A 24,668-nucleotide genomic window follows, 5' to 3' on the forward strand; every position below is an offset into this window, starting at 1 on the left:
GTGTGGCTGTGGCACTGTGCACCACGGTTTAGTGGCCACGCTGGGGGTGGGCTGGGGGTTGGGTTGGATGGTCCTGGAGGCTTTTCCCAACCCAAACAACTCTCTGATTCTCTGCCTTAGTCTTCCTCAGACCGTGTTGAGGCTCCCCCACAGCCTGCCCACCCCCTGGCTGAGCCAGAGAGGATTGCAGCGGCAGGGAGCGGCGCTGAAGCTGAGCAGGATGCCCACACAGCCCAGCAGCCCACACACCTCATACCTGTGATGCTTGCACATAGCAACGGGGCTGCAGTCAGCACAGACGGTGCCAGAGCTGCTTCTGTGTCCCTTCTGAGTCATGTCACCGAAATACTTCCTTCACCAGGCAAGCCCTTTTCGTTTCAGAGCCAGCAGTTCCCCCGGGCAGGGCTCTGCCAGCTTTGTCCTGAGCCGACTCCTTTCTGAGCAGGCTGCAGATTTAAACTGCCTGGGAGATGTTGTGCAGGAGAGTCAGACCTGAAAGGTTCATCTCATCAGAGACTCAGGCAGGCTGGCAGAGAGCTCCAGGCTCAGCCAGCCCAACCTAGCACCCAGCCCTGCCCAACCAACCAGACCATGGCACTCAGTGCCCCAGCCAGGCTTGGCTGCAACACCTCCAGCCACAGCCACTCCACCACCTCCCTGGGCAGCCCATTCCAGTGCCAATCACTCTCTCTGACAACAACTTCCTAACAACATCCAGCCTAGACCTGCCCTGCCACAGCTTCAGGCTGTGTCCCCTTCTTCGTGTGCTGGCTGCCTGGCAGCAGAGCCCAACCCCACCTGGCTACAGCCTCCCTGCAGGCAGCTGCAGGCAGCAATCAGCTCTGCCCTGAGCCTCCTCTGCTGCAGGCTGCACCCCCCCAGCTCCCTCAGCCTCTCCTCACAGGGCTGTGCTCCAGGCCCCTCCCCAGCCTTGCTGCCCTGCTCTCAACACCTTCCAGCACCTCAGCATCTCTCTGCAATGGAGGAGCCCAGAGCTGGACACAGCACTGCAGGGGTGGCCTGAGCAGTGCTGAGCTCAGGGGCACAAGAACCTCCCTTGTCCTGCTGCCCACACTGCTCCTCAGCCAGCCCAGGATGCCATTGGCTCTGCTGCCCACCTGGGCACTGCTGCCTCCTCTGCAGCTCCTCTCTGCCAGCACCCCCAGCTCCCTCTCTGCCTGGCTGCTCTCAGCCACTCTGGCCCCAGCCTCTAGTGCTGCTTGGGCTTGTTGTGGCCAAAGTGCAGATCCCTGCCCTTGGCCTTGTTCAGTCTCATCCCCTTGGCCTCTGCCCACCCATGCAGCCTGGCCAGGTCCCTCTGCAGGGCTCTGCTACCCTCCATCAGTTCCACAGCTGCTCCTAGCTTGGGCTCCACAGCTGCTCCTTGCTGTCCACACTGCTCCTAACACAGTTTCCTGCATGTCTCTGTTATTCCCAGCTCCAGCTGTACAGTTGAGAGTCTTGCTCCAAAGTGCAATCCATTGCTGTGGATTTTGGAAGCTCTATTTTCCAATGTGCCTCCCCTTGGAGTCAAAAGGTAGCTTCAGTTGATTGCTGAAGCTCCTGGGATCCCTTTTCAAGAAGCTTTACTGCATCAAACTGGTTTACATCTTCCAACTTTGCTCTTCTGCTCTTCTACCTCTTTTTATTCCTTACTCATTTAATTATTTCATCTCTTCAGCCTTTGGTGACTTTCTGTATGTTCCTAGTATCTGGTGATAGGAGGAGAGGAAATGTCCTGGAATGGTGCCAGGGGAGAGTTATGTTGGAGCTGAGGCAAAATGCCTTTGGTGCAAAAGTGGTCAGGGATGGGCAGAGGCTGCCCAGGGAGGTGGTGGAGTCCCCATGGCTGGAGGTGCTCAGGAAACCTGTGGCCATGGCACTTGGGGCCATGGTTTAGTGTCCATGCTGGGGTTGGGTTGAGGGTTGGACTGGGTGATCTTAGAAGACCTTTCCAGCTGAAACAGTTCCATGATTCTATCCAATGACCTGTGCTTAAAAGAACATCTCTACTCCCTCTCAGAGCTCAAGTTTTCTTTCTGAGCCATGTTAGCACTGGGGAAGGGAGAACACCCAAGCCTGGTACCTGACAGTGCAACCCTGGGCCAGTGTAACAAGATGCTCCTAATCCCCTGGAAAAGAGCACAAAGCTCTCTCTAGTGCTAACAGAGAGTAAATGGTGAAGCTCTCCCTTCACTCATCTTGCTGCAGAAGAAATGGGGCTTCAGGGGGAATCCAGAGATCATTTCTTCCCCAGCAGAAATGTGAGCACTTTATTTGTTGCAGCAACCCAGCACTCTGCATGCTGAGGAGCTCTGGGTTAGCCAGATGATGGAACAGCTTCTGCCTTAACTGCTCTTCTTCTCCACTTAACCAGCACAATATTTCTCTTCCAATGATGAGCTGAAAAACACAGTGGAGACAATGACAGAAGAACTACTCAGCTCTGGAAGGAGCTGATATTGCCAGCTGCAGCAGGAAGAGAAGTGGTGGAGAATTCTGTGTCCAGTTCTGGGCTCCTCCATTGCAGAGAGATGCTGAGGTGCTGGAAGGTGTTTGGAGAAGGGCAGCAAGGCTGGGGAGGGGCCTGGAGCACAGCCCTGTGAGGAGAGGCTGAGGGAGCTGGGGGGGTGCAGCCTGCAGCAGAGGAGGCTCAGGGCAGAGCTCATTGCTGCCTGCAGCTGCCTGCAGGGAGGCTGTAGCCAGCTGGGGTTGGGCTCTGCTGCCAGGCAGGCAGCAGCAGAAGAAGGGGACAGAGGCTGAAGCTGTGCCAGGGCAGGTCTAGGCTGGATGTTGTTAGGAAGTTGTTGTCAGAGAGAGTGATTGGCACTGGAATGGGCTGCCCAGGGAGGTGGTGGAGTGGCCGTGGCTGGAGGTGTTGCAGCCAAGCCTGGCTGGGGCACTGAGTGCCATGGTCTGGTTGGTTGGGCAGGGCTGGGTGCTAGGCTGGGCTGGCTGAGCCTGGAGCTCTCTGCCAGCCTGGTTGAGTCTAAGGTTCTTTTAGAAGACTCATTAAAACAACCACATCCATTAAGAGCCCTTGGGAGCAGCCAGGTGGACCTGAGACCAACAGAAGGACCTTAAAGACACAGTGATTGATCTCTCTCATTACTCATTCAGTTGGGGCAATCAACCAGGCAGGGATTGCACAAGCTGTAGTTAATTTTGTTTCCAGCAAGCCCTGCCCACAGCTCTGTGCAAATGAATTACATTTGGGTGCTAATTCAGTAGGGCAAATCTTCCCAAGGCTGCTTCTGGGCAATTCATTCATTTGGGAGAATCAGAGCAGTGGAGAGGTTTAGCCACAGAATGGCTTTGCCTCACTGGCAAACAGGCAGCCTGGAGCCCTAGGGCAGGTCTGTGTTGCTCACTGTGGCAGAGTAGGCATTTCAAGCTAGTCCCTGGCTCCTTTGTGGCAGGTTGGAACTGCTCAGCCATTGAGAGGCTTCCAGATCTTCCCAGGGTGCTGGGAAAGAGGCAGAGGATCTCTGGCCTGATCCTGGTTCCTCTCAGCATGGAGGTTTGCAGAGGAGCAGGCAGCATCTCCTGCAGCTGCGCAGAGAGCACCATGGCAGTGGCACTTCTCGCCATGGGGTGAGGCACTGAAATGCCTTCTCCTGGGAAACTCACTTCAGTTTCCCGGAGTTCAAGCCCAAAAGATCAGGGATAAGCTGGTCTGAGGCAGAGCAGAACACATTGGCCAAGAGCAGTGAGGCAGAGGCAGCTCCGTGAGGCAGAGGCAGCAGGGTAGAAGCAGCAAGGCAGAGGCAGCAGGGTAGAAGCAGCAAGGCAGAGGCAGCAAGGCAGAGGCAGCAGGGTAGAAGCAGCAAGGCAGAGGCAGCAGGGTAGAAGCAGCAAGGCAGAGGCAGCAAGGCAGAGGCAGCAGGGTAGAAGCAGCAAGGCAGAGACAGTAAGGCAGAGGCAGTAAGGCAGAGGCAGCAAGGCAGAGGCAGCAAGGTAGAAGCAGCAAGGCAGAGGCAGCAGGGTAGAAGCAGCCAGGCAGAGGCAGCAAGGCAGAAGCAGCCAGGCAGAGGCAGCAAGGCAGAGGCAGCAGGGTAGAAGCAGCCAGGCAGGGGCAGTAAGGCAGAGGCAGCAAAGTTGAAGCAGCCAGGCACAGGCAGCAAGGCAGAAGCAGCCAGGCAGAAGCAGCAAGGCAGAAGCAACAAGGCAGAAGCAGCAAGCCAGGGCAGCTCAACTGCTTGCATCTGAACTCCATTTCTGTGCCTTGCCCCAGTGCAGAGGCTCTTTGGCACAGAGAGTCACCAAGCAGATGGCATTGGCCAAACTGACCCTGAGCCCAGGGCCAGCTCACCCTCATTTGGGCAAGACACCAACAAGTACCTAACCACCTGTGGGTCCCTGTTGATCACTTTGGGAGGGGACATCATGGCCTAAGCCTTTGTTTTCTCCCACCCTTGCCTCCCCCATCAGCAGAAGGATGGGGCAAGCCAGGCCCCCTCATAGGCCTATTAGCCTGCCAGGACAATTACCCAGCCTGTTAGACTCCCATTGGAGGTTGCCAGTGGAAGGGTTTACAGCCTTGGGTGTCTGAACCTGAGTCTGGTCTCCACAGATGTCCAAATACTCCAAATGGGAAGGGAACTGAAAACTGGAACCTTGTAACTGTGCCCAACATTGACTCTGTGCACAGACAGCAGCAGTGGGAGCTGCTCCAGCTGCAGCCATGCACGATGCAGTCTGCATAGACAGGGAGGTCAGTCTGAGCTCTCCCAGGGCACTGGGAGCAAGTCTGTGGCTGACACCAAGCTGTGTGGACTGGCTGACACTCAGGAGGAAGGGGATGGAATCCAGAGGGACCTGGACAGGCTGCAGAGGTGGGACTGTGCCAGCCTCATGAAGTTCAACAGGGACAAGTGTCAGGTCCTCTACTTTGGCCAGGGCAATGCCAAGCACAAACACAGACTGAGTGACTACTAGATTGAGAGCAGGCTGGAGGAGAAGGCCTTGGAGGTGTCAGCTGGTGCCAAGGTGCCCAGCAGGCAGCACTGGTGGCTGGCAGCCCAGAGCCAGCTGTGTGCTGGCTGCAGCCAGGGCAGGGAGAGCAGCAGCACAGGGAGGAGATTCTGCCCCTCCACTCTGCTCTGCTCAGCCCTCACCTGCAGCACTGCCTCCAGTGCCCCAGCACAAGAAGGACCTGGAGCTGCTGGAGAGAGTCCAAAGAGATGAAGATGCTCAGAGGGCTGCAGAGCCTCTGCTGTGGGGACAGGCTGGGAGAGTTGGGGCTGTGCAGCCTGGAGAAGGGAAGGGTCAGGATGCATCAGGTTTGGAAGAGACCCTCCAAGGGCATCTGGTGCAACCTCCCTGCAGGCAGCAGGGACAGCTCCAGCTGGAGCAGGCTGCACAGGGACACAGCAAGGCTGAGCTGGAATGGCTGCAGGGATGGGGCCTCAAGCACAGCCCTGGGCAGCCTGTGCCAGGCTCTGCCCACCCTCACTCTGCACAACTCCCTCCTCATGCCCAACCTAACTCTGCTCTGCTTCACTGCCAAACCACTGCCCTCAGCCTGTCCCCACAGCCCCTTCTGAGCAGTCCCTCCCCAGCCTGCCTGCAGCTCCCCTGCAGACACTGAACTGCAGCTCTGAGCTCTCCCTGCAGCCTTCTCTTCTGCAGGCTGCACAGCCCCAACTCTGCCAGCCTGTCCCCATAGCAGAGGCTGTGCAGCCCTCTGAGCATCTTGGTGGCCTCTTCTGGACCTATTCCTCTTGTGTTGGGGTACCCATAGCTGGACAGAGGACTCAAGGTGAGGTCTCAGCAAGCAGAGCAGAGGGGCAGGACGTCCTCTCTTCACCTGCTGGCCACACAGGGCTGCTGGGTTTAGTTTCTTCTGTTTCCCTCCCTCTCCTCATCTAATAAGCACTGCTAGCAGTGATGGCAGAAAGGCAGATGTGAGCAGATGAAGCTGTCCAGGAGAGTGCTGGTGACAGCTCTGCAGATGCTCTTAGAAGCCATCAATTTATAGTAGCACTGCTGAACAAAGGAGCAGATCTGCCAATCTCCAAGCTCAGCTGTGGGTGCTGCATCTCTTGACACCTCTGATCCTCCTCTCTGTCACTGTGAGCTGTAAATGTTGCCTGCCACCAGGCTGAGGGCTCCCTGGCACAACCAGCAAGCTTCCTGCTGATCTCCTTCAGGTCCCCCTGAGTGGCCTTTAACAGCAAATGTAAACTAGCCACCCCACCACTGCCCTCACAAGTGGCAGAGACTCAGGCAGGCTGGCAGAGAGCTCCAGGCTCAGCCAGCCCAGCCTAGCACCCAGCCCTGCCCAACCAACCAGACCATGGCACTCAGTGCCCCAGCCAGGCTTGGCTGCAACACCTCCAGCCACGGCCACTCCACCACCTCCCTGGGCAGCCCATTCCAGTGCCAATCACTCTCTCTGACAACAACTTCCTAACAACAGCCAGCCTAGACCTGCCCTGGCACAGCTTCAGGCTGTGTCCCCTTCTTCTGCTGCTGGCTGCCTGGCAGCAGAGCCCAACCCCACCTGGCTACAGCCTCACTGGAGCCTTCTTCCCTCCAGGCTGAACAGCCCAAACTCTCCCAGCCTGCCCCCACGGGGGAGGTTCTGCAGCCCTCGTGGCCCTTCATAGAATCACAGAATCAGGCAGGTTGGCAGAGACCTCCAAGCTCATCCAGCCCAACCTAGCACCCAGCCCTGCCCAGTCAACTGGACATGGCCTCCTCTGCACCTTCTCCAGCAGGTCTTTTCCCTTCTTGTGCTGAGGGCTCCAGAGCTGGATGCAGTAGCTGGAACCAAAGCAGCAGGCACCAGCAGCTACATAAAACCCTGCAGCTGCCACCTGGAAACACGCCTGTGGCAGTGGCACTGAGGAGCTTTGTGGTCATTCCTGAGGCTGGAGGTGACTGTCTGTCTGGATGAGTAACATTATGGGGTCAGACCTAGTGTCCAGCTCTCCAGTAGCTGCCCCCTGACAATGTCACTTTGATGAAACCAAAGACTGCTTTGCCTTTTGTGGTACCTTGCAGTGGTGCCAGGCAGAAGCAGGGAAGAAAGGGCCTGGTTTGCACATGGGCAGCTATTAGGCTGTGTCTGCCCCCATCACATCAGCTGGCATCACCTAAACCACTGCCAGGAGATGAAATGTGACACAAGTGCCACGTTGCATCAGACTGTAAAGGAGCTGGCAGCGCTTTCAGCACCAAGCTCAGTCCCCCCCATACCTGCAGTCCTGCAGGGCACAGCAGTGCTGCCCACCAGCTGCATTCTTATCTCCTCTCCTAGCATTTGCAATCACATCAGATCAGATCCAATCCTTTCCAGGCTCTCCTGACCCTCTTCTACCTGGTGAAGTGACCAATTTCACTCTCTGGTATTCCCAGGTTCAATAGGTTGGACTGGGTGATCATGGAGGTCTCTTCCAACCTGGTTGATTCTATGATGCTAATGGCTTGGACTGGGAGGGATCTTTCAGTGCCAACCCCTGGCCATGGGCTGGGACACCTTCCACCAGCCAAGGTTGCTCAAGACCTCATCCAGCCTGGCCATGAAGACCTCCAGGGAGGTTGTGGAGCACAGAAGCACCCAATGTGATCTTTGATCACATTGGGTGCTTCTGTGCTCCACAACCTCCCTGGGCAACCTGTGCCAGGGTCTCACCACCCTCAACCTGTGCCAGTGTCTCACCACCTTCAACCTGTGCCAGTCTCTCATCACCCTCACTCTCAGCAATTCCTCTGACCCATGGCTGCAGCTTCTCTGAGTGTCAGCAGCCTGCTTGGAGCACGGTCTGCTGCCCATGGTGGTGATGGTTGAACCCAATGATCTCAGAGGGCTTTCCCAAGCAAATCAATTCCATGATTCTGTCATCCTGCAAGGGCTTGGCAGGGCTCTGCTCACACAGCAGATCTGTTTTTCTACCCTGGGCTGCAGCAAGAGCAGTGTGGGCAGCAGGGCAAGGGAGGGGATTCTGCCCCTTGGCTCTGCTCTCCTCAGACCCCACCTGGAGTACAGCACAGGAAGGATGTGGAAGTGTTTGAGCCAGTCCAAATGAGGCCACCAAGATGCTGAGAGGGCTGCAGCAGCTCTGCCATGAGGCCAGGCTGAGAGAGTTTGGATTATTCAGCCTGGAGAAGGCTTGGAGGAGAACTTCATCCACAACAAGCCCAAGCAGCAGTACAGGCTGGGGCCAGAGTGGCTGAGAGCAGGCAGGCAGAGAGGGAGCTGGGGGTGCTGGCAGAGAGGAGCTGCAGAGGAGGCAGCAGTGCCCAGGTGGGCAGCAGAGCCAATGGCATCCTGGGCTGGCTGAGGAGCAGTGTGGGCAGCAGGACAAGGGAGGTTCTTGTGCCCCTGTGCTCAGCACTGCTCAGGCCACCCCTGGAGTGCTGTGTCCAGTTCTGGGCTCCTCCATTGCAGAGAGCTGCTGAGGTGCTGGAAGGTGTTTGGAGAAGGGCAGCAAGGCTGGGGAGGGGCCTGGAGCAGAGCCCTGTGAGGAGAGGCTGAGGGAGCTGGGGGGGTGCAGCCTGCAGCAGAGGAGGCTCAGGGCAGAGCTCACTGCTGCCTGCAGCTGCCTGCAGGGAGGCTGTAGCCAGGTGGGGTTGGGCTCTGCTGCCAGGCAGCCAGCACCAGAAGAAGGGGACACAGCCTGAAGCTGTGCCAGGGCAGGTCCAGGCTGGATGTTGTTAGGAAGTTGTTGTCAGAGAGAGTGATTGGCACTGGAATGGGCTGCCCAGGGAGGTGGTGGAGTGGCTGTGGCTGGAGGTGTTGCAGCCAAGCCTGGCTGGGGCACTGAGTGCCATGGTCTGGTTGGTTGGGCAGGGCTGGGTGCTAGGCTGGGCTGGCTGAGCCTGGAGCTCTCTGCCAACCTGCCTGATTCTGTGATTTTATGATTTTGTGATTTTATGACAAGTGCTCACCAGTGCTGTGTGCTGGAGTGTCTCAGGGGAACTGCAGAACTCACATCTCAGCCTAGGAGTGCTGAGAGCCTGTGGCAAGTTAAAGAACACAGAAGGAAGGCCAGCATGTGCCCAGGGACTCCTGCCAGTACATTGCCCCCATCAGGAGGGCAACAGGTGGAGAGAGGTGATTCTGCTCTGCTCTGGGGAGACATCATCTGACCACTGTGTCCAGCTCTGGGACCTCAACACAAGAAGGACCTGGACTTGGTGGGAAGGGTCCTCAGGAGGCCACAAAGGTGATCAGAGGAGAATCTCTGCTGTGGGGACAGGCTGGCAGAGTTGGGGCTGTGCAGCCTGGAGAAGAGAAGGCTGCAGGGAGACCTCAGAGCTGCAGTTCAGTACCTGCAGGGGAGCTGCAGGCAGGCTGGGAAGGGACTGCTCAGAAGGGGCTGTGGGGACAGGCTGAGGGCAGTGGTTTGGCAGTGGAGCAGGGCAGAGTTAGGTTGGGCATGAGGAGGGAGTTGTGCAGAGTGAGGGTGGGCAGAGCCTGGCACAGGCTGCCCAGGGCTGTGCTTGAGGCCCCATCCCTGCAGCCATTCCAGCTCAGCCTTGCTGTGTCCCTGTGCAGCCTGCTCCAGCTGGAGCTGTCCCTGCTGCCTGTAGGAGGTTGCACCAGGTGCCCTGGGAGGGTCCCTTCCAATCCAGTGCAATCTGTGGCTCTCTGATGGGGGCAGCAAGCTAGGCTGGCACTGCCTCCTGCTTCCATACTCCCTGGAGATGCTTGCCATGGGGATGGAAGGAAGCAAACTGAAGCTGGATCCCAGTGTGGGTGTTTATTTTTAGACTCTGATCTTCTGAGCAGCTCAGCCACTGAGGTCTGTGTCCAGGGAGGCTCAGAGCCCATCTCTGTCTGTGCCCACGGAGACCAAGAGCCCTGCCACAGCAGCAGGCACTGAGTCATGGCTCCTCCTCGTCAGGGTCAGAGCTGACTGCACAAAGCACATCCAGCACCGAGAGGGTCCCAACTCTGCTGCCTCTGTGGAGGATCAGGGAAGGAGGACAGGAAAAGGGCATGAAAAAGAATCTGTGCAGGGGTTTGCCTTCTGTTGAGGCTTCTGGGCAGCTCCTGCTTATTCCAGCCCTGCTCTGAGGGCACCTTTAGCTGCTGGGAGTTTAATCTCACATCCCAAAAGAGAGAGGGCTTTAACCCCCAGGCTCTAATGCAGGAGCTGGCCTGCAAATCACTCACTCAGGCAACCACAGCATCAGCCAGCTGGAGCCTTCATGGGGCTGCTGTGACCCAGCTGCAGCACCCAGCACTTGGCCTTGTTAACCCCCTCCAGCTCCCCCAGCTGCTCCTCCTGAGCCCTGTTCTCCAGGGCTTCCCCAGCTTCATTGCTCTGCTCTGGACCTGCTCCAGCAACCTCAATGTCCTTCTAGGAGTGAAGGGCCCAAAACTGAACCATAGAATCAGGCAGGCTGGCAGAGAGCTCCAGGCTCAGCCAGCCCAGCCTGGCACCCAGCCCTGCCCAACCAACCAGACCATGGCACTCAGTGCCCCAGCCAGGCTTGGCTGCAACACCTCCAGCCACAGCCACTCCACCACCTCCCTGGGCAGCCCATTCCAGTGCCAATCACTCTCTCTGACAACAACTTCCTCCTCACAGCCAGCCTAGACCTGCCCTGGCACAGCTTCAGGCTGTGTCCCCTTCTTCGTGTGCTGGCTGCCTGGCAGCAGAGCCCAACCCCACCTGGCTACAGCCTCCCTGCAGGCAGCTGCAGGCAGCAATGAGCTCTGCCCTGAGCCTCCTCTGCTGCAGGCTGCACCCCCCCAGCTCCCTCAGCCTCTCCTCACAGGGCTGTGCTCCAGGCCCCTCCCCAGCCTTGCTGCCCTTCTCCAAACACCTTCCAGCACCTCAGCATCTCTCTGCAATGGAGGAGCCCAGAGCTGGACACAGCACTGCAGGGGTGTCCTGAGCAGTGCTGAGCACAGGGGCACAAGAACCTCCCTTGTCCTGCTGCCCACACTGCTCCTGAGCCAGCCCAGGATGCCATTGGCTCTGCTGCCCACCTGGGCACTGCTGCCTCCTCTGCAGCTCCTCTCTGCCAGCACCCCCAGCTCCCTCTCTGCCTGCCTGCTCTCAGCCACTCTGGCCCCAGCCTCTAGTGCTGCTTGGGCTTGTTGTGGCCAAAGTGCAGAACCCTGCCCTTGGCCTTGTTCAGTCTCATCCCCTTGGCCTCTGCCCACCCATGCAGCCTGGCCAGGTCCCTCTGCAGGGCTCTGCTACCCTCCAACAGATCTTCTCTGCACTTCAGTGAGTGCTGCCAAACCCAATTCTTTGCCCCAGTTTCCAAGAAGGACTCCCCCTGACTGCTGGGTCCGGGGGGGGGTTGCAATGGGAATATGCAGAGCCCTCAGTGGTGGTGATGCAAATGAAGCATCAAGGCTGTTCTGGAGCTCTGAGGTGTGTGCTGCTGTGGCTTGGTGACAAGGGACTGAGCTGCACAATGATCAGGTGATGCCAGAATAAGGTGGGGGGGGGGGGGGAGGGGGGAGATCTCCCTGGGAAAAAAATAGAAGCATTCAATAATGTATGAAGCTGAGATATGCCTGGTGCTGTAAAGCAGGAGGAGCTGGAATGCTCTGTTTATTCAGCTCTCAGAGTGACAGATGGGTGCAAGAGGAGAGAAAGGGACTTTGTGCTGTCAGTTAACAAACTTCCTCTGCAAGCCTCAGGTCCCCACTCTCATAGCATGAAAGGGTGAGGTGGGTTGGAAGGGACCTGATGGAGCCACTGTTACAGGAGGGCTGTGGAGATGCTGGAGAGTGTCCAGAGCAGGGCCAGGAGGATGCTGAGAGGCTGCAGCAGCTCTGCTGTGAGCACAGCCTGAAAGAGTTGGGGCTGTGCAGGCTGGAGCAGAGGAGGCTCCCAGGGGACCTTCTTGTGGCCTTCCAGCATCTGAAGGGGGCTCCAAAAGAGCTGGGGAGGGACTTTTGAGGCTGTGAGGGAGTGTCAGGAGTGGGGGGAATGGAGCAAAGGTGGAGGTGGGGAGAGTGAGGCTGGAGGTGAGGAGGAAGTTGTTGAGCAGGAGAGTGGTGAGAGGCTGGAATGGGTTGCCCAGGGAGGGGGTTGAGGCCCCATGGCTGGAGGTGTTTGAGGCCAGGCTGGCTGAGGCTGTGTGCAGCCTGCTCTAGGGTAGGGTGTCCCTGGGCATGGCAGGGGGTTGGCACTGGCTGCTCCTTGTGCTCCCTTCCAGCCCTGACTGGTTCTAGGTTTCTGTGATCATCTGGTTCCAGAGGCCTTTAGCAACCTGGGCCAGTGGGAGCTGTCCCTGCCCATGGCTGGAGGAGGTTGGAACTGGATGAGCTTTATCACTGAGTGAGATCACAACATCACAGAACCATCCAGGCTGGCAGAGCCCCTCAGGATCCCCAAGCCCAACCCAGAGCCCTGCTCTGCAAGGCTCACCCTAAACCACAGCCCCAAGCACCACAGCCAAACCACACTGAAACACAGCCAGGGTGGGTGACTCCAGCACCTCCCTGGGCAGCTCATTCCAGTGCCTGACCACTCTGGCTGGAAAAAATATCTCCTGATGCCCAGTCTAAACCTGCCCTGCTGCAGCTTGAGGCCATTCCCTCTTGTTCTGTCCCCAGTCACCTGTGAGCAGAGCCCAGCAGCAGCCTCTGCACAGCCTCCTCTCAGGTGGCTGCAGCCAGCCATGAGCTCTGCCCTCAGCCTCCTCTCTTTCACACTCACCAGCCCCAGCTCCCTCAGCCTCTCCTCAGCACATTTACTCTCCAGGCCCCTCCTTGCCCTCCTCTGCTCTCCTCCAGCACCTCCACATCTCTCTTGCTCTGAGTGCCCCAAACTGAACACAACACTGCAGCTGTGGCCTCAGCAGAGCAGGGTCCAAGGGGACAGTGCCCTCCCTGCTCCTCTGGGCACAGCATTCCCAGCCAGGATGCCTTTGGCCTTCTGTGCCACCTGGGCACTGCTGCCTCATGCTCAGCTGCTTGTCCATTGCAGCCCCCAGGCCCCTTTCTGCAGGCAGCTCTCCAGCCACACTGGGGTTGTTGAGACTCAAGGGCAGGACCTGGCATTTGGCCCTGTTGGAGCTCATCCCATTAACATTGGCCATGGATCCAATCCATCCAAGTCCCTCTGCAGAGCCTCTCTGCCCTCCTGCATGCTCCTCAGTCACAGTTGTGCCAGGGCAGGTCTAGGCTGGATGTTGTGAGGAAGTTGTTGTCAGAGAGAGTGATTGGCACTGGAATGGGCTGCCCAGGGAGGTGGTGGAGTGGCTGTGGCTGGAGGTGTTGCAGCCAAGCCTGGCTGGGGCACTGAGTGCCATGGTCTGGTTGGTTGGGCAGGGCTGGGTGCTAGGTTGGGCTGGCTGAGCCTGGAGCTCTCTGCCAGCCTGCTTGAGTCTCTGATTCTATGAACTCAGGCAGTCCCCTGGGCATCTGCAACCCACTGCCCACTCCAGCTTTCTGGACCCACGTTGCCAGGCTGGATGAGCTTGGAGGTCTCTTCCAACCTGTTTGATTCTGTGTTTCTCTGATCTATTTTCTTCTCCTGCTTGCTTGTCAGGGGCCCAGAGCCCTCTCAGCAAGGCTGAGCAGGGATAATTTGTTTGTACAGAGGATTGCAAGGAGAGAGGGAGCACCAGCAGGGAAAACCACAGGAGAGAGCCAGGAGAGGAGAGGATTTCAGGCATCGAGATGGTCTGGGCTGTGGTTTTGCTTCTCTACCCCTTGCTGGAGTGTATCAGAGGAGCAGAAAACAACAGCAACAGAAGCTTGGTTGCTGCTTTAATTATTGCCATCAAACTACTTGCCAAGTGCCAGCTCCCTGGGAAAAGTGCATTTTTCATCAGTGCCAGCCAGAAATTAGCAGCAGAAGAATTAATCCACTTAATATCTGTCAAGGAATGTGATAAATGAGCCTGAGACATGAAGACAACTGCATTGATGTCTGCAAGCCACAGGCAAGACCTCAGCTGGCTGGATCAATGCCACAGGCAGCTGGGATCAGGGATTGGTGCAGCCTTCAAGGTAAGTGGAGGAGGAATTTGCTATATCCAGCTGAGTCTGGAAGTGACATCATGAATAATGTGCAGCAGCTCCTCTTTGCCACAGGGCTTTGGATTGGATGGGACCTTGAAGATCTTCCAGCTCCAACAAGCCCCTGCCGTGGGCAAAGGACACCTCCCACTAGAGCAGGTTGCTCAAGGTCTCATCCAGCCTGGTCCTGAACATCTCCAGGGAGGTTGTGGAGCACAGAAGCACCCAATGTGATCAAAGATCACATTGGGTGCTTCTGTGCTCCACAACCTCCCTGGGAAACCTGTGCCAGTGTCTCACCACCCTCACCCTGTGCCAGTGTCTCACCACCCTCAATCTGTGCCAGTGTCTCACCACCCACACTCCCAATAACTTCTTCCTCATCTCCACTCTCAATATCCCCTCTGCCAGTTCAAAGCTGGGCTTTGAGCTGGACTAGGTTCTCAATGCTTCCTAGACCACTCTGATGCTCCCATTCCTACTCTGATGCTCCCTTCCCTTCCCTACTCTGATGTTCCCTTCCCTACTCTGATGTTCCCTTCCCTACTCTGATGTTCCCTTCCCTATTCTGATGCTCCCTTCCCTACTCTGATGTTCCCTTCCCTACTCTGATGCTCCTTTCTCTACTCTGATGATCCCTTCCCTACTCTGATGCTCCTTTCCCTACTCTAATGATCCCTTCCCTACTCTCATGTTCCCTTCCCTGCTCTAATGATCCCTTCCCTACTCTGATGTTCCCTTCCCTACTCTGATGTTCCCTTCCCTGCTGTAATGATCCCTTCCCTACTCTGATGTTCCCTTCCCTACTCTGATGCTCCCTTCCCTACTCTAATGATCCCTTCCCTACTCTGATGCTCCCTCCCCTACTCTGATGATCCCTTCCCTACTCTGATGTTCCCTTCCCTGCTCTAATGATCCCTTCCCTGCTCTAATGATCCCTTCCCTGCTCTAATGATCCCTTCCCTACTCTGATGTTCCCTTCCCTGCTGTAATGATCCCTTCCCTACTCTGATGCTCCCTTCCCTACTCTGATGTTCCCTTCCCTACTCTGATGCTCCCTTCCCTACTCTGATTATCCCTTCCCTACTCTGATGTTCCCAATCCTATTCTGATGCTCACTTCCCTACTCTGCTGCTCCCTTCCCTGGCTCAACTCTGAGGCTATCCTTCTGCTATCCCTCACTTCTACCAGCACAACCTCTCCATCCTGCTTTGCTCTCTGCCCTACCTCCATATCACAGACTGCTAATTCGAAGTGACAGCAAACAACCAACTGCCCAGAGCATCTCCAGGCTTCACATCTCCATCTCAAAGAGGCTCTGTCTTGCTTGTGGCCCAGGCACAAGAACAAGCAGCATTTTCCCCCAGCACTAATGCTGGAGCACAGCTCATGCATTAAATATACAGCACACAGGTTTCAGACAGGGTTAGGCTGGCTACAGGTAACATCATCATGTTCTGGAGCAGTGTCAGCCTCTGCCTGATTCTTCTTCACATGCAGCGCCAGCAGCAGATAGCAACAGCCACTGCCAGGTACCTGCAGCAGAGCTCAGTCATAGAACCATAGGGTCATAGACTCAAGCAGGCTGGCAAAGAGCTCCAGGCTCAGCCAGTCCAGCCTAGCACCCAGCCCTGCCCAACCAACCAGACCATGGCACTCAGTGCCCCAGCCAGGCTTGGCTGCAACACCTCCAGCCACAGCCACTCCACCACCTCCCTGGGCAGCCCATTCCAGTGCCAATCACTCTCTCTGACAACAACTTCCTAACAACATCCAGCCTAGACCTGCCCTGGCACAGCTCCAGGCTGTGTCCCCTTCTTCTGGTGCTGGCTGCCTGGCAGCAGAGCCCAACCCCACCTGGCTACAGCCTCCCTGCAGGCAGCTGCAGGCAGCAATGAGCTCTGCCCTGAGCCTCCTCTGCTGCAGGCTGCACCCCCCCAGCTCCCTCAGCCTCTCCTCACAGGGCTGTGCTCCAGGCCCCTCCCCAGCCTTGCTGCCCTTCTCCAAACACCTTCCAGCACCTCAGCATCTCTCTGCAATGGAGGAGCCCAGAGCTGGACACAGCACTGCAGGGGTGGCCTGAGCAGTGCTGAGCACAGGGCACAAGAACCTCCCTTGTCCTGCTGCCCACACTGCTCCTGAGCCAGCCCAGGATGCCATTGGCTCTGCTGCCCACCTGGGCACTGCTGCCTCCTCTGCAGCTCCTCTCTGCCAGCACCCCCAGCTCCCTCTCTGCCTGCCTGCTCTCAGCCACTCTGGCCCCAGCCTGTAGTGCTGCTTGGGGTTGTTGTGGCCAAAGTGCAGAACCCTGCCCTTGGCCTTGTTCAGTCTCATCCCCTTGGCCTCTGCCCACCCATCCAGCCTGGCCAGGTCCCTCTGCAGGGCTCTGCTACCCTCCAACAGCTCCACAGCTGCTCCTAGCTTGGTGCCATCTGCAAACTCACTGCTGCTGGACTCAATCCCCTGCTCCAGATCATCAGTAAAGATAGTGGACAGGACTGTGCCCAGCACTGATCCCTGGGGCACAGCACCAGTGCCAGCTGCCAGCTGGATGTGGCACCATTCACCACCTCCTGGTTGGTGCCACGACCTGGTTGGTTGGGCAGGGCTGAGTGCTAGGTTGGGCTGGCTGTGCCTGGAGCTCTCTTCCAGCCTGCTTGGCTCTGTGATTCTCTGATTCAGTATCCCTCATGCATCTGCTGGGAAACACAAGCAGTCAAAACACAGCTCAGACTCCCACTGCTCAGCTCTCCATTCTGCTCCTTCTCCCTGGCAGTCTCTGTGCTTGCCTCTGCCTTAACTCTAATCCAACCTCACCTTTTCCCTCTAACCTCCTTGTTGCCTTTTTGACTTCTTATCTCAGACCTCTCCAGCTCTATCACATGAGATATTCATGGGTTGGTCTGGTCATCCCTGGAGGGAGGGAAGGAGTATTTGTGGCTTGATCTGGTTATTCCTGAAAGGAAGGAAAGAGGGGAGGAAGAGGAGGTGATTTGGGTGGGGAGCCCTCCTGGCACTCTGCTTTCTGGGAGGGGATTTGTGTTTGTGTGGTACCTTTAACTTGTACATAGCTGAGTATTTGTGTCCCTCCCTGCTCCTGTACTGTGCTGAGCTGTGACTGTAAAGCTTCCTTCCTTAGCTGCCAGCTGGCTGAGTCCAGTCTGGGTGAGTTCATTGTGTGTGGGGGGTGCAGGTAACTCCCAAACCATCACAGCCTCCTAAGGTTCCCCTTTTGCCCACCCCTGCAGCCTGTCCAAGTCTCAGTGAATGGCAGCACAGCCTGACTGGGTGTCAGCCACTCTGCCCAGGTGGGGAGCAGCAGCAGCCTTGCTGTGTGCTTCCCCTGTGGCCTGTCCTGCTGGAATTCCCTCTGGGCAGCAGTCTGCAAGCTGGCAGCAGAGAGACCACCACTTCCTTCAGGCTTGTGATGCCAGCAGGGTGCAGGGGTTAGCACCACACACAAACTGGCATCTTCACTACAGGCAAACCAGCAACTGATTCATTGCTCAGCTGATGGGGGGAGCTGCCTCCACCCCCCTCTGATTCATCTGGGCTCATCCCACGCCTGGAATCACGAAGGGACCATTTCAAGCCAACAGACAGCAGCAAGTTCTGAACTAACTGCACTCACCTGGCACCAGTGCGGGCAGCTGGGGACATCCTGGGCAGAAGCAAGGTGTGAGGAGATGTCAGCACTGCAGGGAGCACAGAACCAGAGAGGCAGGCAGGTTGGCAGAGAGCTCCAGGCTCAGCCAGCCCAACCCAGCACCCAGCCCTGCCCAACCAACCAGACCATGGCACTCAGTGCCCCAGCCAGGCTTGGCTGCAACACCTCCAGCCACGGCCACTCCACCACCTCCCTGGGCAGCCCATTCCAGTGCCAATCACTCTCTCTGACAACAACTTCCTAACAACATCCACCCTAGACCTGCCCTGGCACAGCTTCAGGCTGTGTCCTCTTCTTCTGCTGCTGGCTGCCTGGCAGCAGAGCCCAACCCCACCTGGCTACAGCCTCCCTGCAGGCAGCTGCAGGCAGCAATCAGCTCTGCCCTGAGCCTCCTCTGCTGCAGGCTGCACCCCCCCAGCTCCCTCAGCCTCTCCTCACAGGGCTGTGCTCCAGGCCCCTCCCCAGCCTTGCTGCCCTTCTCTCAACACCTTCCAGCACCTCAACATCTCTCTGCAATGGAGGAGCCCAGAACTGGACACAGCACTGCAGGGGTGGCCTGAGCAGTGCTGAGCACAGGGGCACAAGAACCTCCCTTGTCCTGCTGCCCACACTGCTCCTCAGCCAGCCCAGGATGCCATTGGCTCTGCTGCCCACCTGGGCACTGCTGCCTCCTCTGCAGCTCCTCTCTCCCAGCACCCCCAGCTCCCTCTCTGCCTGCCTGCTCTCAGCCACTCTGGCCCCAGCCTGTAGTGCTGCTTGGGCTTGTTGTGGCCAAAGTGCAGAACCTGCCCTTGGCCTTGTGTCAAGATAAAAGCATATCTGTAGAACTGGCTGCTGGGTCCTCACTCAGGGTTCCCTGAGGAAAGCCTGGGGGAAGGTAGGGAAACAGCAAGTTAGAGGAAAGGGAAGGCAGTAAGTAGGCAAAGCCAGCTGCATGCAGGGACAGGGGGACAGAAACAGAGCTGCTACATCTCCTGACCAGACAGATGGGACAGGACAGGACATCCAGTTAAGCCCTCCTGCCAGAGCAGGGGCACCCAGAGCAGATCACACAGAACACAGCCAGGTGGGGTTTGAATATCTCCAGAGGGAGACTCCACAGCCCCCCTGGGCAGCCTGTGCCAGACTTTTGTCACCCTCACAGGGACAAAATTCCTCCTCATCTTCCCATGGCACTTCCTATGCCTCAGCTTCCACCACTGCCCCTTGTGCTGGCATTGGGCATCCCCCAGCAGAGCCTGGCTGCAGCCTCCTGGCACTCCCCTGCACATCTTTATCAGCATTCATGAGGTCACCTCTCAGGCTGCTCCTCCCCAGGCTCCCAGCCCCAGCTCCCTCAGGCTCTCCTCTTAAGGAAGATCTTCCTCTGCCTTCATCATCCTTATGGCTCTGTGCTGAACTCCCTCAAGCAGTTCTATGTCTCCCTTGAACTGCACTGGGAGGGGTTTAACAGAGAGTCAAGAGCAGTGCTGACCTTTACAGACCCTCCTCGTTCTCAGGCTGCCCTGGATGACTTCACACCAGTTATTTATTAGCATTATAAGCAAATGAGTTATTCTCAGCCATGGATTCTGCTACAGTCAATTTGTTTCCCTGCCCACAGCCTCCAAGTGCCTATTTCACAATTTCTTAGAGGTGTAACCATAGGAACTAAGTGGCTGCCAGCATAAAGCTCCATAATTAATGGTGATAAGCCTGGAGTGATGCTGCAGCCTACAGAATGCTCCTCAAAGCCTTAAAGTCCCTGAAGGCAGCAGGACATCCATTTACACTCCCCCCCCCCCCCGCCTGTGAGCACCTTGGCTTGGCCTCGTGTCGGGGAAGCTGACACAAAGCAGTGTGAAATAGGAGGAGCAGAGGCTGAGGGGGCTGGGGGTGTGCAGCCTGCAGCAGAGGAGGCTCAGGAGCAGTGTGGGCAGCAGGACAAGGGAGGTTCTTGTGCCCACCCCTGTGCTCAGCACTGCTCAGGCCACCCCTGCAGTGCTGTGTCCAGTTCTGGGCTCCTCCATTGCAGAGAGCTGCTGAGGTGCTGGAAGGTGTTTGGAGAAGGGCAGCAAGGCTGGGGAGGGGCCTGGAGCACAGCCCTGTGAGGAGAGGCTGAGGGAGCTGGGGGGGTGCAGCCTGCAGCAGAGGAGGCTCAGGGCAGAGCTCATTGCTGCCTGCAGCTGCCTGCAGGGAGGCTGTAGCCAGGTGGGGTTGGGCTCTGCTGCCAGGCAGCCAGCAGCAGAAGAAGGGGACACAGCCTGAAGCTGTGCCAGGGCAGGTCTAGGCTGGCTGTTGTTAGGAAGTTGTTGTCAGAGAGAGTGATTGGCACTGGAATGGGCTGCCCATGGAGGTGGTGGAGTGGCCGTGGCTGGAGGGGTTGCAGCCAAGCCTGGCTGGGGCACTGAGTGCCATGGTCTGGTTGGTTGGGCAGGGCTGGGTGCTAGGTTGGGCTGGCTGAGCCTGGAGCTCTCTGCCAGCCTGCTTGATCCTGTGGTTCTATGATTATATGACCCAGAAGGCAGATTCTCTGCTCTGGGAAGCAGAAACCCCTCAGAGCTGTAGGACAGAGCAAAGACAGTGCCCCTGGGGCACAGCCTGGACTCAAAGAGCAGTGGGCAATGGCAGCAGAGGGACCACAGCCCTTCCCCCAGGAACTCTGTCATCAGGACAGTGCCAGGTGCCATGCCCTGGGTCACCAAGGGTTGCTGCAGCACTGAAGGTCGAGCCCTGCCAGGCAGCCTGCAGCAGCCCCCACAGCTGCAGCCAACTCCCTTCCTGCACCAGAGCATCCAGCCTGGAGAAGGGATCTAGCTGGAGGCACCTCCTGCAGGCCAAACACAGCTTCTCTGGGGCCCCTTCCTGTCCCTGTCACACTGGGATGACTCTTTCCACTCTGGTGCCTTCTGAAGGTGGTTCTTGTGCCTAAGCCCCTGACGCTGGAGCACAGACAGCTCTGCTGCACACAGTCCTGCGCCAGGGGCTGGCAGCTCCCAGGCAGTAACCTCCTGTTCCCTAAGAGCCTGTGCAGGAACACAGACCCTCCTGCCCTGCAGGGGACAGCTCCCTGAGCTCCTGCCCTGCAGGGGACAGCTCCACACACTCCTGCCCTGCAGGGGACAGCTCCCTGCATTCCATCCCTGGCCAAGAACCCAGCCCTGCCCAACCAAACAGACCATGGCACTAAGTGCCCCAGCCAGGTTTGGCTTCATCTCCTCCAGGCACAGCCACTCCACCACCTCCCTGGGCAGCCCATTCCAATGCCAATCACTCTCTCTGTCCCTGGAGGTGTTGCAGCCAAGCCTGGCTGGGGCACTTAGTGCCATGGTGTGGTTGGTTGGTCAGGGCTGGGTGCTAGGTTGGGCTGGCTGAGCTTGGAGCTCTCTTCCACCCTGCCTGATTCTCTGATCCTCTGAACATCTACAGCACCTTCCCCTAAGAAGCTCCCATTTCACTCCTGCCCTGCAGGGATCATAGCAAGAAATTCAGGCTGTTTGCATGTTTTACTTCATTAGATAATCTCAGCTGCTCCTTCAAGCAAGGTTTTGCTTATCTCCACCAGCAGCAACACCCAAGAGTCCTCTCTGTTGGAAGGTATCTGCCTGCCCTTTGGTGCAGGCACAGAGTCCCCTGGCAGATAACATTATCACACCAGAGAATCAGCTCCTGCTGCTAGACAAACACTTAAGAGGAAGACACACATCTGAGATACAGATAAATATCTTCCTTCCCTGGCTTTAATGAGATGCTATCAGCTCAAGTTTGGCCACCTATTTAAATGTCATCAAGAGAGGCTCTGCACAATCACCAGAGGGCTAAAACTGTTGCAAATGAATCTCAGAGCCATTTGGACTGGAATCAGGGCTTTAGAGCCAACACACAGCTCTTTGGAGGCTTCCTGCAGTGCTGCCTTGCTGAAGGAGGAACCACACAGAATGAGGATGGGGCTGGAGACACCCAGCACTTGGCCAGCTCCCTAGGGTCTGCCACAGGCTGGGATGCAGCCTGTGCACAGGATACCAACAGCCTTATGACAGAATGGGCTGGGCTGGAAGGGACCTCAAAGCTCACCCAGTCCAACCCCCTGCAGTCAGCAGGGACATAGAATCATAGAATGGTCTGGGTTGGAAGGGACCTCAGAGCTCACCCAGTCCAACCCCCTGCAGTCAGCAGGGTCATAGAATCATAGAATGGTCTGGGTTGGAAGGGACCTCAGAGCTCACCCAGTCCAACCCCCTGCAGTCAGCAGGGACATAGAATCATAGAATGGTCTGGGTTGGAAGGGACCTCAGAGCTCACCCAGTCCAACCCCCTGCAGTCAGCAGGGACATAGAATCATAGAATGGTCTGGGCTGGAAGGGACCTCAAAGCTCACCCAGTCCAACCCCTTCCAGTCAGCAGGGACATAGAATCATAGAACCATAGAATGGTTTAGGTTGGAAAGGACCTCAGAGCTCATCCAGTCCAACCCCTTCCAGTCAGCAGGGACATAGAATCATAGAACCATAGAATGGTTTAGGTTGGAAGGGATCTCAAAGCTCATCCAGTCCAACCCCCTGCAATCAGCAGGGACATAGAATCATAGAACCATAGAATGGTTTAGGTTGGAAGGGATCTCAAAGCTCATCCAGTCCAACCCCCTGCAATCAGCAGGGACATAGAATCATAGAACCATAGAATGGTTTAGGTTGGAAGGGATCTCAAAGCTCATCCAGTCCAACCCCCTGCAATCAGCAGGGACATAGAATCACAGAATGGTTTAGGTTGGAAGGGTCCTCAAAGCTCATCCAGTCCAACCCCCTGCCATAGGCAGGGACACCTTCCATTAGAAGAGGTCACTCAAGACCTCATCCAGCCTGGCCTTGAACACCTCCCTGGGAAACCTGTGCCAGTGCCTCACCACCCTCAACCTGTGCCAGTCTCTCCCCACCCTCACTCTCAACAATCTCTTCCCCATCTCCACTCTCACTCTCCCCTCTCCCAGCTCAAAGCCATTGTCCCTCAGCCTGACACTCCCAGCCCTTGTCAAAAATCCTTCCCCAGCTCTCCTGGAGCCCCTTCAGGTACTGCAAGGCTGCTCTGAGCTCTCCCTGCAGCCTTCTCTTCTCCAGGCTGCACAGCCCCAACTCTCCCAGCCTGTCCCCACAGCAGAGCTACGCAGCACAGATCATCTCCCTGGGATAATGAGTTCAGGTGCAGAGGCAATGCCTGCAACCAGATGCTGTGCATCAGGGAGGTGCAGAGCTGTGATTGTTGGGCAGCTGATTACATTGCAGGCTGTGAACTGATTTGCTGAAGGGTTGTGAGTGACTCCCAAGCACTTTGGAAGAAGAGGCTAGGATAACAACTGTGCAGAGTGCCACAGAGCAGAGAGGCCTCTTCCAGGCTGGCTGGAAACAGCCCCACAGGTATTTAAATAAGGGACATGAGTTATTTATGGCCCTTCTGTAGCACAGAGATGCTGATGCAGACAGGAGCACCATAGAGAGCATGAAAGCAGAGAGCAGACGTGTGCCTTAACTGCCAATAAGCCTGTCACAGAGCCACAGGGTGGTAGGGGCTGGAAGGGACCTCCAGAGATCATCCAGTCCAACCCCCTCCCTCCCACCCCTACACACACACTGCCAGAGCAGCAGCAGCCAGGGCAGGGCACCCAGGAACACATCCAGGTGGGGCTTGAAAGCCTCCAGAGAAGGAGACTCCACAACCTGTCAGAGCAACCTGCTCCAAGCCTCCAACACTCTCACAGCTAAGAAGATCTTCCTTCAGCACAGGTGAAAGCTCCTGGGTTCCAGCTGGTATCCCTGATTCCTTGTCCTGTCCGTGGGCACCACCAAGAAGAGCCTGGCACCTTCATCCTGCCCCCCACCCCTCAGCTATCTGTACACACTGATCAGCTCTGCTCTCAGCCTCCTCCTCTCCACACTAACCAGCCCCAGGGCTCTCAGGCTCTCTCCATAGCAGAGATGCTCAAGACCCCCACTCATCCTTTCAGCAGTCTGTTGGGCTCTCTCCAGCAGGTCCCTGTCTCTCCTGAACTGGGGAGCCCAAAACTGGACACAATATTCCAGCTGTGGTCTCCCCAGGGCAGAGCAGAGGGGGAGAAGAACCTCCCCAGCCCTGCTGGCCACACTTCGCTTGATGCATTCCAGCAGCCTCTGGCTGTGTGGCCACAGGGGCACACTGCTGCCCACGCAGAACCTGCTGCCCAGCAGCACTCCAGAAGTCTCTAAAGAAGCAGTCCCCTGCTATCTGCAGCGACCTCTCACCTCCTGCAGACAGTGGACTTGAGTTGCTCTTGATTGCATTCAGGCAATCAACCAAAACCCCTTCATGTCCTCACTCTGACTGCCCTCAGCCTGCAGCTGAATCCTTCTGAATGTTCTTGTACAGAGCAAGCCTCAGTTCAGCACAGAGCCCTGCAGGGGCACATGGCCAGGCTGGATGGGTGAGACCCCACCTGGAGCACTGCATCCAGCTCTGGAGCCCCTGGGACAAGAGGGCTGTGGAGATGCTGGAGAGTGTCCAGAGCAGGGCCAGGAGGATGCTGAGAGGCTGCAGCAGCTCTGCTGTGAGCACAGACTGAAAGAGTTGGGGCTGTGCAGGCTGGAGCAGAGGAGGCTCCCAGGGGACCTTCTTGTGGCCTTCCAGCATCTGAAGGGGGCTCCAAAAAAGCTGGGGAGGGACTTTTGAGGCTGTGAGGGAGTGTCAGGACCTGGGGGGAATGGAGCAAAGGTGGAGGTGGGGAGAGTGAGGCTGGAGGTGAGGAGGAAGTTGTTGAGCAGGAGAGTGGTGAGAGGCTGGAATGGGTTGCCCAGGGAGGGGGTTGAGGCCCCATGGCTGGAGGTGTTTGAGGCCAGGCTGGCTGAGACTGTGTGCAGCCTGCTCTAGGGTAGGGTGTCCCTGGGCATGGCAGGGGGTTGGCACTGGCTGCTCCTTGTGCTCCCTCCCAACCCTGACTCATTCTATGGTTCTATGATCCTATGTCTGAGGATTGAGACTGAGCTGGTACTGAAGGAGGGAGGTGGCTGCTGAGGATGCAGCTCAGTCTTGTCAGCTGCACCTCTCAGCTTG

The sequence above is a fragment of the Pogoniulus pusillus genome, chromosome 19 (genome assembly GCF_015220805.1).
Source record: "Pogoniulus pusillus isolate bPogPus1 chromosome 19, bPogPus1.pri, whole genome shotgun sequence".
Taxonomy (NCBI): domain Eukaryota; kingdom Metazoa; phylum Chordata; class Aves; order Piciformes; family Lybiidae; genus Pogoniulus; species Pogoniulus pusillus.